Source organism: Monodelphis domestica, chromosome 6 (assembly GCF_027887165.1).
Source record: "Monodelphis domestica isolate mMonDom1 chromosome 6, mMonDom1.pri, whole genome shotgun sequence".
Classification (NCBI taxonomy): Eukaryota; Metazoa; Chordata; class Mammalia; order Didelphimorphia; family Didelphidae; genus Monodelphis; species Monodelphis domestica.
Window position 1 is genome coordinate 65519161 of NC_077232.1, and position 12038 is coordinate 65531198.

The 12038-nt window shown below is 42.7% G+C and overlaps 1 protein-coding gene across 1 annotated transcript in view; it reads left to right on the forward strand.

The window, feature by feature from the left end:
• The first annotated feature begins 2672 nt into the window (after window positions 1-2672).
• INSC (INSC spindle orientation adaptor protein) overlaps window positions 2673-12038 on the forward strand; it is a 172361-nt gene continuing 162995 nt past the window's right edge. The window contains exon 1 of the mRNA XM_007497036.3: window positions 2673-3054. The gene's annotated coding sequence lies outside the window, so the exon portion shown is untranslated. The remainder of the gene's footprint in view (window positions 3055-12038) is intronic.

Below are 12038 nucleotides of genomic sequence, written 5' to 3' on the forward strand. Positions count from 1 at the left end.
GGAAATTAGTGCATCCTTCTCATCTTGGGTCCTGGATGCCAACTGACAGGTGAGACCTGAGGAGCCTGAGTGGATGTCATGAGAGCCCCCCTGGAGCCAAGAGAGTGGGACCTCTCAGGAAACAGAGAGGAGACGGCAGAGAGTCATGGAAGGTGGGGCCCATGGAACCGAGGAGCCAAAACCAAGCAGAAGAGACCTGGAAGCAGAGTATGTGTAAGTGGGCAAGTGCATATGTCTGTGTGTTTCGGAGGCATAGGGATTTGGGACCAAGAGGAGTTAAGTGACTTGCCCAAGGTCAACAGAGCTATAATTGCTTTCCATTACAATATGCTGCCTCCTAAAAATTTAAAGTTAGAAAAAAAGTATAACCTGGAACTCTCTCCTCTGTAGAGGTAAACTGAGGTTTGATGAGTGTTCATGTCTAGCGTAAAGGAAGGGGTGGATGAGTGAAAGAATTCTCTCCCAACTTTTCCTTCTAATTCCTGAGAAAACAGATAGTTTCAGGGGCTGGAATTACTTTTTGTGGGTGGCAACTATCTGGGAAATGTCTAGTCTGGAGGAGTGTGGACACATGAGGTATCACACCCCAGAGCAGAGGTCTGGACCATCTGGTTTATGGCTATTAACTCCGAGACTTGAGTTCTAGTTTAACATATGGATGGGTTGTATATCATAGAGAATGGATCTGTAATTTCATTAATATGGGCAACTCTCTCTTTTAATACAGGTCAACACCTCTCCAACACAGAGTTACTTAGAACAACTAGTTATACTCAAATAGAAACAGGGGGCCATGAAACCTTACATTAGCAACTAGATGGTATAGTGGATAGAGTGCCAGCTCTGGAGTAAGGAGGACCTGAGTTCAATTATGATATTTACTAGCTGTGTGATCTTGGGCAAGTCACTTAATCCTATTTGCCTCAGTTTCCTCATCTGTAAAATGACCCAGAGAAGGAAATAGCAAGCCACTACAGTATCTTTGCTGGCCAAATGTTTTATTTTGTATTTATTTTGTTAACTTTCCCAATTATATTTTAGTCTGGTTCTGTGGCATTCCAAGAATGTTGTGGGGCCATGTGTGTTCTTGTGTGTCTGACATCTTTGGCCTAAAATCCTGAGGGTATAAGTGACTTTTTTTAGGCAGTTCCTACCAGAGGCAGCACTTCTTGGTTCCAAGGCCAGCTGTTTCTCTTGAGAAGGGAGATCTGTAAATCTATAATGGAACTGATGAAAGGAGGTCCAATCATTTAACCTGAATATGAAAAGGCTCATGGAAGGTGGGACCCATAGAATAGAGGACAAAGAATCCATGGCCCCCAGAGTGCTTAAAATGGTCTTCAAGTCAATAGAAGTGAAAAGAAGGCAGCTGTGTAGATCAGTGAATGGAGCCTGGAGGAGGGAGATTTGGGGCTCAAATCTGGCCTTAGAAATTTCCTAGCTGTATGATCTTAGGCAAGTCACTCAATACCAACTGTTTAGTAGTCCTTACTGCTCTTCTGCCTTGAGACTGATAGTACAGATTATAAAACAGAAGGTAAGTGTTTAAAAAAATAAAAAAAGAAAGTATCCTTAAGACAAGATGACAGGATCATAGCTTTAGAGCCGGAAGGGATCTGAGAAGTCATCTTGTCCAATCCCCTCATTTTTTTTTAATTTTTATTTTTTTAATTAAAAAATTATCTCATTAATTAATTTAGATTATTTTCCCATGGTTACATGATTCATACTTTTTCCCTCCTCTTATCCCCTGTCCCCACCCCATAGCCAACAAGCAATTCTACTGGCCCCCTCATTTTACAATTGGAGAAACTTAACATCCCCTAAAGGGAAAATGTCCACAATCACGAAGATAGTAAGTAGTAGAGCTGGGATTTGAACTCAGGTCCTCTGACCCCAAATCTAGAGCTTTTTTCCATGGCAGCACACTACTGATCATTCATTTTTCATCTCTTTTCCAGATAGTAAATAGGCTGAGCCTACAGCAAGAAGGATTTAAGTCAGATCCCAGGGAGTCCACCCTATTCATGAGGGAGGCTAAGTCTTAGAACAGGGGCAGCCCTGCCTTTTCTTCTGAGATTAGGGTCAATAACTTGATTGGGCTGACCAAGGGGCTGAAACTGGTACCAGCTCAAGAATGGCTCATTGTAGGTCTCCATCAAGATGGCGGCTTATTAGCAGCAAAAGCTGAAACAGCTCTGGCTATCCTTCTCTACCAATCTTTAAAAAAGAATGGCTCATTACCAGAGAATTTGTGTCAGATGACCAGAGGCCACTTGGCTTGGCCAGTCTGACTGGCCCTAGAAATGAGGATCCCTCGGGTTTAGCAGGGGCAAACCCACTTGGGTTTATGGGCCCTGGGGAATCTGGAGACCGGGTTGGGTGGGGACTTTTGTAAGGAAAACACCTGTATTGAATAAACAGGGTCACATTCCAGGCATTTTGTGGTCCATAAATCGACCTCTTCCTTCACTGTTTAAAAAACGTTCCTTTCTTCTTTTGCGGTTGTTTTAAGCTCCATGGGAAATGATCCCAGCAACCTTGCTTTCATTTTCCAGATGTCAGTGTGTCCGTCACAGCCTCACATCCTCCTCTCTGTCCGTTTCAATGACTCAGGTCAACTTTTCCAGGAAAAGGGCTGGCAGCGCTGTGGCCTGGCCTGCTCCTTCCCTGGGAGGGGGTGAAGGCGAGGGAGAGTTGTTGATCAGGGTCTCTAATTATGGCTGACCACTCTCCAATTGAGGTCCTTACCACAGAGCCAGAGAAAGAAGTTTCCACTGCCACGGGATACCAAAATAGACTCATTCCATGGCCTCTTGGAGGGGAGCCGGCCCGAAACTATGCAGCCACTGACTGATGAGGGGATGGTGCTTGTGATGAAAGCACTTTTTGGAGTTTGTAGGCACCCTCTAATCCAAAAGTGGAAGGCTGGGAACCAGAGGGGTGGCAGGGTGGGAGAAGGGTCCCGAGCCAGCCCTGGAGCAGAAGCTGAGACCTCTGATGCTTGTGCTGCTGTTGCTGAGTCCCCCTCTCTGAATTCTCCCATCTGTGTGGGTGAGTAAAAGCCTCTCTCTGTCGGGATTTAGGGGGCCTGAGCTGGAGCATCCAGCCTCCGGAGGAAGATGAAACTCCCCTGGCTGATTCTAACAGAAGTTTGTTCAAGAATGCATGCATGGGTAACTGTGAATGGGAGCAAATCTGAGTGTGTGCCCTCTATCTCTATCTATCTCTATCTCTATCTCTATCTCTATCTCTATCTCTATCTCTATCTCTATCTCTATCTCTATCTCTATCTCTATCTCTATCTCTATCTCTATCTCTATCTCTATCTCTATCTCTATCTCTATCTCTATCTCTATCTCTACCTCTACCTCTATCTCTATCTCTATCTCTATCTCATCTATATATCTATATCTAATCAATATCCACATCTATATCTAATCTATATATCTATATCTAATCCATATCTACATCTAATCTATATCTGCATCATATCTATATCCATATCTATATCTAATATATAACTATATCCATATCTAATCTATATCTGCATCATATCTATATCCATACCTATATCTATATCTAATCTATATCTATATCCATATATAATCTATATCTGTATCATATCTATATCTCATCTATATCTAATCTACATCTGTATCATATCCATATCCATATATAATCTGTATCTATATACATATCTATATCTAATCTATATCTGCATCATATCTATATCCATATCTATAACTATATCCATATCTAATCTATATCTAATCTATATCTGCATGATATCTATATCTATATCTATATCTAATCTATATCTATATCCATATATAATCTATATCTGTATCATATCCATATCTATATCTAATCTGTATCCATATCCATATCTATATCTAATCTGTATCTATATCCATATCTATATCTAATCTATATCTATATCATATCTATATCTATCTGTATCTCTATCTGTATCTATCTGTATCTGTATCTCTATCTTTATCTATGTCTATATCTCTATCTCTATATCATCTATATCTATATCTATATATAAATACATATAGGTATATGTAAGTTTGAAATTTGTGTTTTAATGCCAATGCAGAATAGCTAAGACAGTTCTGTTGCTAGTGGAGAAAAATGGATCCCAAAGCACTCATAGGCAATCCATACACCAAGGCATACATACCCATGATCTGTGGTATATATAATCTCTATCTTCCTCCCTTCTTTCATTGATTAAGCCTGAATGGCAATTTATGGGAAGGACAGAAAATCCCATGGAAGGATGGAGAGAAGCAGAAAGAGTCCCTCATTAATTTAGGTGGGAGGACTGGCTGAATAATGGACAATGAAGGCAAAAGTTGGTGTTGGACAGGAGATGGAAATGTGAGCTCAAGGGGGGGTGATTTCCTATTGGACAAGGAGCTTTCAGATATTTGAGGAGGTGGGGATGGGGATATGGTGAACTGGAGCCGGTAGAGCTAGAAGCCCTGAATGTGGGATAGGTGGTTGATGGATGGGAGCCTAATGGCCCCATCTGAAGAGGAGTGATGCTGGGAATCACAAGATGGGTTTGGAGAGGGGAGAAATGACCCTGGAGGTGTAGACTGATGGAGAGGCTGCTCCCGAAAGTGAGACAGGGAGGGTCATGGGAAACAGCTGTGTGGAGGGATTGCTGAGGGAGAACGAGTAATCTACTTGGGGCTGCTGGGAGGGCAGTTTTGACTGGGAAAGAGGATTGCTGTGGGAATCCAGCCAGGAGGGCCCTAGCATTCCCAAAGAGCAGGATGAAGAGGAAGTAGTTTATTTTACTGAAGCTAGAGAAGTCAGGTTTGGGGGTTAAGTTGTGCCAAGCAGCATTCTGAGACTTAAGTAAAAGTCTGGAATTTAGCAAGCAGTAGATAGTTTCTGGAGGAGCACCAATTTATTCTAGTAGTTATGAATTCTCTTCAAATTAAATGGAATGTGAGTAAAGACTGATGGTGATATAATGGCTAGAGGGCTAGATCTGGAACCAGAAAGACCTGAGTTCAAGCTCTGAGCTTGGCCAAGAAGCTTGGCATCACAGGAGCCCAGGACATATGTTACAGAGGAATTGCCCATCTACAGCAGAGGTTTCCACACTGGTTGTTACTAACACTGATATCACATAGGAAAAGCTTTGGTGGGCAACACCAATTCTAGAAGTAGCTAAGGATTTGCCTGGAGAGAGCAGATTAGGGTCAGAATCTCAAAGGATATGGATATCCCCAGAGTTTCCATTAAACAAGTTAACTTCATTCAAGTCAAGGAATGAACCAAACTCCCTGGGAGTTGCTGAGATGAAATCGGAGAAAATTAGGGTTATGACAGGGACATGGCAGTCACTGAGGACTTGATAAGGGATAAAACTGGAGGAGAAATAGGAAGAGAATGTACATATGAGGTGCTGAAGATCTGAGGCCCTACCATGGGTAAATGATCATCATGCTCTCTCAGTGGGCAGATCTCTTGAACTCAATGGAAAGTGAGTTGGCCACTCTGAGTAGATTGGAAGATATCACTTTCTCTCCTCCAAAATGGGAAGGGACACTAAATTTATCTAGCAGCTATGAGTTGTCTTCAAGGTAAATGGGATCTGAGTAAAGGTTGCTGGGCTAACCATCTCTCCCATGTCCTTTCTTTGGGTGGCTTATCTGTTGGACTTCAGAGTAAGACTTGATATGGATTCCCATTCAATTCCAGATGAATCATAAAATCCTAGATCTATTTCTGGAAGCAATCTTAGAAACTATCTAGTGGAACCCCCTCATTTTAAAGATAAGTGAATCCAGGTCCAGAGATAAAAGAGACCTTGTTTTCCAAGGTCACATAAGTAATTAAATGGCAGAGTCAGGATTCATCCATTACTTCTGATTCAATTCTCTTTCCACTGAACCATGATACCAGAGTTCCATCTTAACCTCCCAGCCCTTTCAGATTATTTGAGATTTTGTTTCTTTCATCCTTCCTATGTGTTGCAACTTAATTTCTCAAAATGGCCAGCCAGTACATCTTGGTCTTCCTTAAGGCCACTGACAAAAACAATTCTATTCATCTGGGAGCATTATGATGTTACAGATTCCTAGAGTGGGATGTCAGAACTAGGAGAAATCTGAGAAATGTCACGCACTTCAAATCTCAAGGTGTATTCTTCCCAGGGACAAATTGATGTCAGATCATAGGTGCCCCCAGCTTCTGCTTCCTAGTTTGTTTGTCTCTGTCAAGGAACTTACATTCTCCTGGGAGAAAAATATGTATGCAGAGAAGTAAGTTTAAATACTTAAATAAATCCAAAAAATTTTTTTGGCAGAGAAAGTAATTTTGGGGAAGAAAACTAGCAACTTGGAGATCAGGAAAGGTACTTTATTGAGGCGAACTTTGAAGGCAGTTAGGGGTTCCATGGGATTCAGATGAAGAGGGAACATACTCTAGGCATGGGAGACATTTTGTGCAAAGTCAAGGAGATGGGAGCTGAAAGTAAGAAATTAATATAATATTATAATATTATATATTATATTTATACATAATCATATATCATTTATATATAAATAAAAATTATAATATGATATAGTACAAATAATAAGAAATTATTATGCTAGTTTGCCTAGAATATAGGGCAGTACCTCAAAGCTTGTCAGTCTGCTTAATTGGAATTGTCTTGCTCACTCATGACAGAATGTGTGTCTCAATGGGGGCCATTCTGTGGTCCAAAGGGATAATAATCATTCCAATGACTGGGACTCCACTTGGAAGGCAAAAGTAGGAAAAAGAAGACTTGGGAGCAACATGACCTCTGCCTTCAAGTGTCTGATTGATTATGAGGAAGAAGGGAATCGACTTCTCCCATTTGGTCCCATGACCAGAAAAACCAGGATAAAATTAGGAGCAGGGGATAAAAGCTGGCTCAAAATAAAGGAGAACTCCTCACATTTAGAATGGCCCAAATGGGAGTTACCAGACATTTGCCGCCCTTAGGTCAAATCAAGAATTGGCAGAGGGATTCCTCCCCCAGAGGCAGGAGTTTGATTTAGGTGATTTCTGAGTTTCTTTCCAATTTTAAAATTCTATGCTTCATTGATTAAACCTTGCATTCTGAGTCAAATGCTAAAATCATCTCAGATTCAGGAATGCAAAGGAAAAGAACAGATAAAAATCCTTGGGGCAGAGTGTGGCAGGATGGAACACTTGCCTGGGAGCCAAGAGGTCTGGGATCTCCTAATGACTCAGTGCCAAGTGACCTTGGTTCAGTAGCTTACCTTTTCTGGACCTAGGTCTCTTTATCCATAAAATGAGAATTTTGGACTCGGTGGCCTTTAGATTTTCTTTCAGCCCTTTCAGAATTGAATCTCTGCTTCTCCAAATTGAAAGAATGTTTAAGAAACAAGAGTGGGAGATGACTGACATAAGGCTCCCTTCTCTGACTGCTGGAGGCTAGGCCAGCCAGGCAGAGAAGGAATAAGACTGGTGAATGAATCGAGCCTTTGATAATTGCTTTCTACACTCTCTGTGGACTTAGATTGCTACCATTTTCCCTTCATCTCAAAAGATCGAGTGTCTGAGAGCCTGTGGGAGGATGACCCTTGTCCTTTCTTGGCCTCAGTCCTGTGGTACTGCCTGCCAGGCAAGGCAATCAGGTCAGCATTAACGTCAAGGCTTATGCCCTTGGGCTGGTCACATCCTCTCATTGGGTCTCAGTTTTTTGCTCTGTTAAATGCAAAGTTGGAATGGATAATGTCTAAAGGTCCTTTCTAGGCTCATCCTTCAATGCTTCATTGATTTGTCTGAGGATTCCTGGATGCAACAACCTTTTGACATCTCCACTGATTTTTATGTTTTTGATTGTTTCTCTGCTCAGCACCACAATTAGTCTGTCATCAGTTATAATTCCATTCCTCCCTCATTGGCCTTGCCCATCCCTCTGGGCTCCAAGGTCAGAGATTCTATTCTGAGCCGACTAGGGGCAGACTGGGGAATGTGGGTCCTTCCCAAAGGCTGAGGGAGAACCCAAGTGACTCCTCCCAGGAATGGGCAGGACTTTCTAGCTTTCCCAAATGATAATGCCTGATCCTTTAACTTCTTCTTCTCCCAGCTCCCAGCTCTTGAATCAGCTCCCTGCCCCCTTTCCCTGTAGCCTGGAACTTCTCAGCAGGAAGAGTTGGTCAGCTCATTGAGGTAGGCCAGGGTGGGACAAGAAGAAGGGAATGATGAAGGCTCGAGGACTGGAACACTTCTCTTACTTCTGCTTTGTTTGGGGTTTGGAGGAGTCAGCAATGTGGCTCTGAGGTCTTCCCATAGCCACAGACAAAGCTTTCTTTCAGCTGAGGGAATGAAGGTTCTATCTTACAGACCAAATAACCTGGTTTAAAAAAACCATTTAAAATGCATCCTATGGCTTTCATGCACGTGTGTTTTTAAGATATGGTGGAATTAGGAGATTGGGGAAGGGTTGGCCTGGGCTATGAAGTATATCTTGCTATTATTCTGAAAAGGATGGAGTGACGTGAGCTAGAGGATAGTATGATGAGATGGGTTGGGAGTTGGTTGAATGGCTGGACCCAAAGAGTAGTCCCCTTTGTAAGGAGTCTCTGGTAGAGTGCCCCAGGTATTTATGAGTACTTGGCCCTTTACTATTTTTTTTAAACCTTTACCTTCTGTCTTAGAGCCTATAGTAAGTATAGCTTTCAACACAGAAGAGTGGTAAGGTCTAGGCAATTGGGGTTAAGTAACTTGCCTAGGAAGTGTACTAGGAAGTAACTCACATAGCTAGGAAGTGTCTGAGGCTAGATTTGAACTGGGAACCTCTTGTCTCCAGGCTGGGCTCTCTATCCTTTGAGCCACCAAGTTGTCTCTGGCCATTTACTGATACATATTTTGTTCTGTGACTTGGCTAAAGGCAAAATTGGCACACTTATCCAGTTTGCAGATGTTATAGACCTGGGAGGAATGACTGACTTATTGGATGACAGACTGAGGACCTCAAAAGATCTTAATAGCCCAGAATTTTAGACTGAATGAAATAAAATGAATTTTGTCAGGATAAATAAAGTCTTACCATTGGGTTCAAAAAACCATATTCACAACTCTGATGTGAAGAGAAATGTGCCCACATAGCATTTCACCTAGAGAAGAGCTTTCCATGGATGAATAATTGAGACCTTTCTTTGGCTGTATTAAGAAAGGAAAGATTTGGGAGGTAGCAGTTCCTTTGTCTTGGTTAAAACACATCTGGCTGTTGTGGACATACTAATTTAGAAGGACATTGATAAACCAGTAAGCATTCAGAAGAGGCCAACTAGGATGGTGAAGGGCATGGAGATCATTCCATGGTGATTGTTATCCTGTACTTCAACAGGACCAAAATGGCATCACCATGTCAGGGTCAATGGAAAGTGTGTCAGACTGTGGCTGATCAGACCCATAAGAGCTCAGAAGGTCTACCATAGGTTGGGCACAAATAGCCTATATAAATATTTGGATTGGAGATACCTCAAAATTTGTGTTCTTACATTTCTTTTGAGCACCTGCAATTCTCTTTGGTTGGAGGAACTGAGTCTGGAGTAGTGAAATCTTGGGGGAGAGAAGGAACATTTTTAAGTATTAACTTGAAGGGCCATCACAAGGAAGACGAATGAGAATTCTTTTTGATCCTAGAGGGCAGAGCTAGGAACAATTGAGTGGGAGGTACAAAGATGGACGTTTTGGCCTGATGCAAGAAAAGATGTCCTAACAATAAGAGAGGGCAGTTTGACAAAATTAATCAACACATCTATCAATTCTGGCAGTGTATGCAGTGTTCCACACCCATAGTACCCCATGTCTGCAAAGAAGGAAAGGAGGTACATTCTCACATTGCTACTCTGAGGTCAAGCATGGCCGTTGGAATTATACAGCCTTTGCTTTTTATTTGTTTATTTTTTGAGGGAGGGGGAGGATGATCTTTCACGATAACATGCCTAAAACCTTAGTCTTGAAAGGTGCTTGTTCAATTTCCTTAAGTCAGTTATTCTAAACTTTTCTGGTTGGGACCTTAACCTGGGTGCCAGTAAGGTTAGGAGACCCAAACTAGAAAAGATGAGACACGATGAACAAATGAACGATTGAATGAATGATGCATTTATTAAGTGCTCACTCTGAACCAGGTTAAGTGTTGAGAATACAAATACAAGCAAGTCAAATAGTCCCTGATCCAAGGGACTTTATATTTTATTGGGGATAATACAGCTAGGTGATGCAGTGGATAGAGTGCCAAGCCTAGAGTTTGGAAGATGAGTCTTTGAGTTCAAATCTGACCCCAGATACTTACTAGCTGTGTGGCTCTGGACAAGCCATTATCTGCGGACAGATGGGGAAACTGAGGTAAACAAGGACATGGCAAATCACTCCAGTACTTTTCCTAAGCAACTTCCAAAACAGTCATGAAGAGTCAGATACAACTGAAAAAATGACTCAACAATGACAGCAAAAGTACTTAAAGGGGACAGAGAGGGGGACAAAGTAGGAAAAGGAGGAGGGCCAAAGTATGGGCTGCATCATTTGGAAGTGGCCATGGTGGTGGTTCACCCGTTAGAGCCTGGGTATCCTGGGGTCTTCCAAGGTCTGGAAGGGAATGAAGACATGCCTGAGGCTGATGAAGATGAAGTAAAGGCTCACTCATCAGAGCCCAAGTGCAAGGGGAAGGGTCTGAGTTCCAGGGGGCAGGGGGATGGGGAAGATGGCCAGAGTGTAAAACAAACAAATAAATGAGGGGAGCCCAAACCGAACTTTGACGTCCAAGCTCCTAATGCTGGCTACAACAGAAGGCAGGCTGCTCACCTTTTGGCAGCTGCCTCTCCCTTCCTTCAGCACAGACAGGAAATTCCTTCTTAGTGCCTGTGCATCTGTGGAGCTCATTGCTTACAGGGAGAGACAAAACTGCCAATCAGTGCTCTTGAGATAAAGGAGCCCCCCACCCCCTTCTCCCTCCTGGAAAGGCATCCTCATCCCTATCCCTTTCCCTAGGTCTTGCCTACCCCAGAGGCTGATCCGTGAGCTGGAGGTAGGGGAGCCTAGGCTTGCTGCCCTTGACAGCATAAGAGAGGGAGCTTTGCTTTTTCCTCTTTCTTATTCTTCTTTTCAAGCTGGTCTTGGCCTTCATGGAATTTGCAGAGGCAAAAGGAGGGGTGGAGTGGAGGAAGGAAGCCAAACACATCACTTGAAAGCCAAGCAGGAAAGTAATCCTGCCTCACCCCTCTCCAGACCCTGTTATTTGGGCTGCTGCATGCTGTATAATTTGCAACCAAGACATCCAAACTCGTGTTTCCTGAGCAGTCTAAACCCTGGGCTGGGACCGACTGGGTCAGGAGGAGTGTCTAGAGGAAACTGGAGCAGAAGGGGAATGGGGACAAGGCTGGCTAGGTCTGAGGGAGTCTGTGAAAGGTCTGCTTTAATCATCACTAAGGCTTTGGGGGCATCCTATATACATACAGCATAAATAGAAATGAACTGTGGAAACCTGGACAAGTCAGTTCATCCCTAGCATCTTTCCGTATCTGTAAAATGGGGACAATAGTACCCACCTCACAGGGTTGTGCAGAGTTTGAATTTATATATATACATTGTTTTGCAAATTGTAAAGAGCTATTTTTTAAAAACCCTTACCTCCCATCTTGGAGTCAATACTGTGTATTGGCATCAAGGCAGAAGAGTGGCAAGGGCTAGGCGATGGGGGTTAAGTGACTTGCCCAGGGTCACATAGCTGAGAAGTGTCTGAGGTCAGATTTTAATCTAGGACCTCCCCCATCTCTAGGTCTGACTCTCAATCCACTGAGCTACCCAGCTGCCCCCTTAAAGAACTATTTAAATGCTGGTTACTATGAAGCTAACAATACATATATAAATATATACATGTACTTGTGTATATGTGTTTATATACTTGCAGGCATATCTAGAAGCAAAAGAGTTCAATACAAGGTAGTTTGGGAAGGAGCTGTGGTCCTTTCACTATGGCTGACCCTCCCTGCACACCTCCTTCCCAC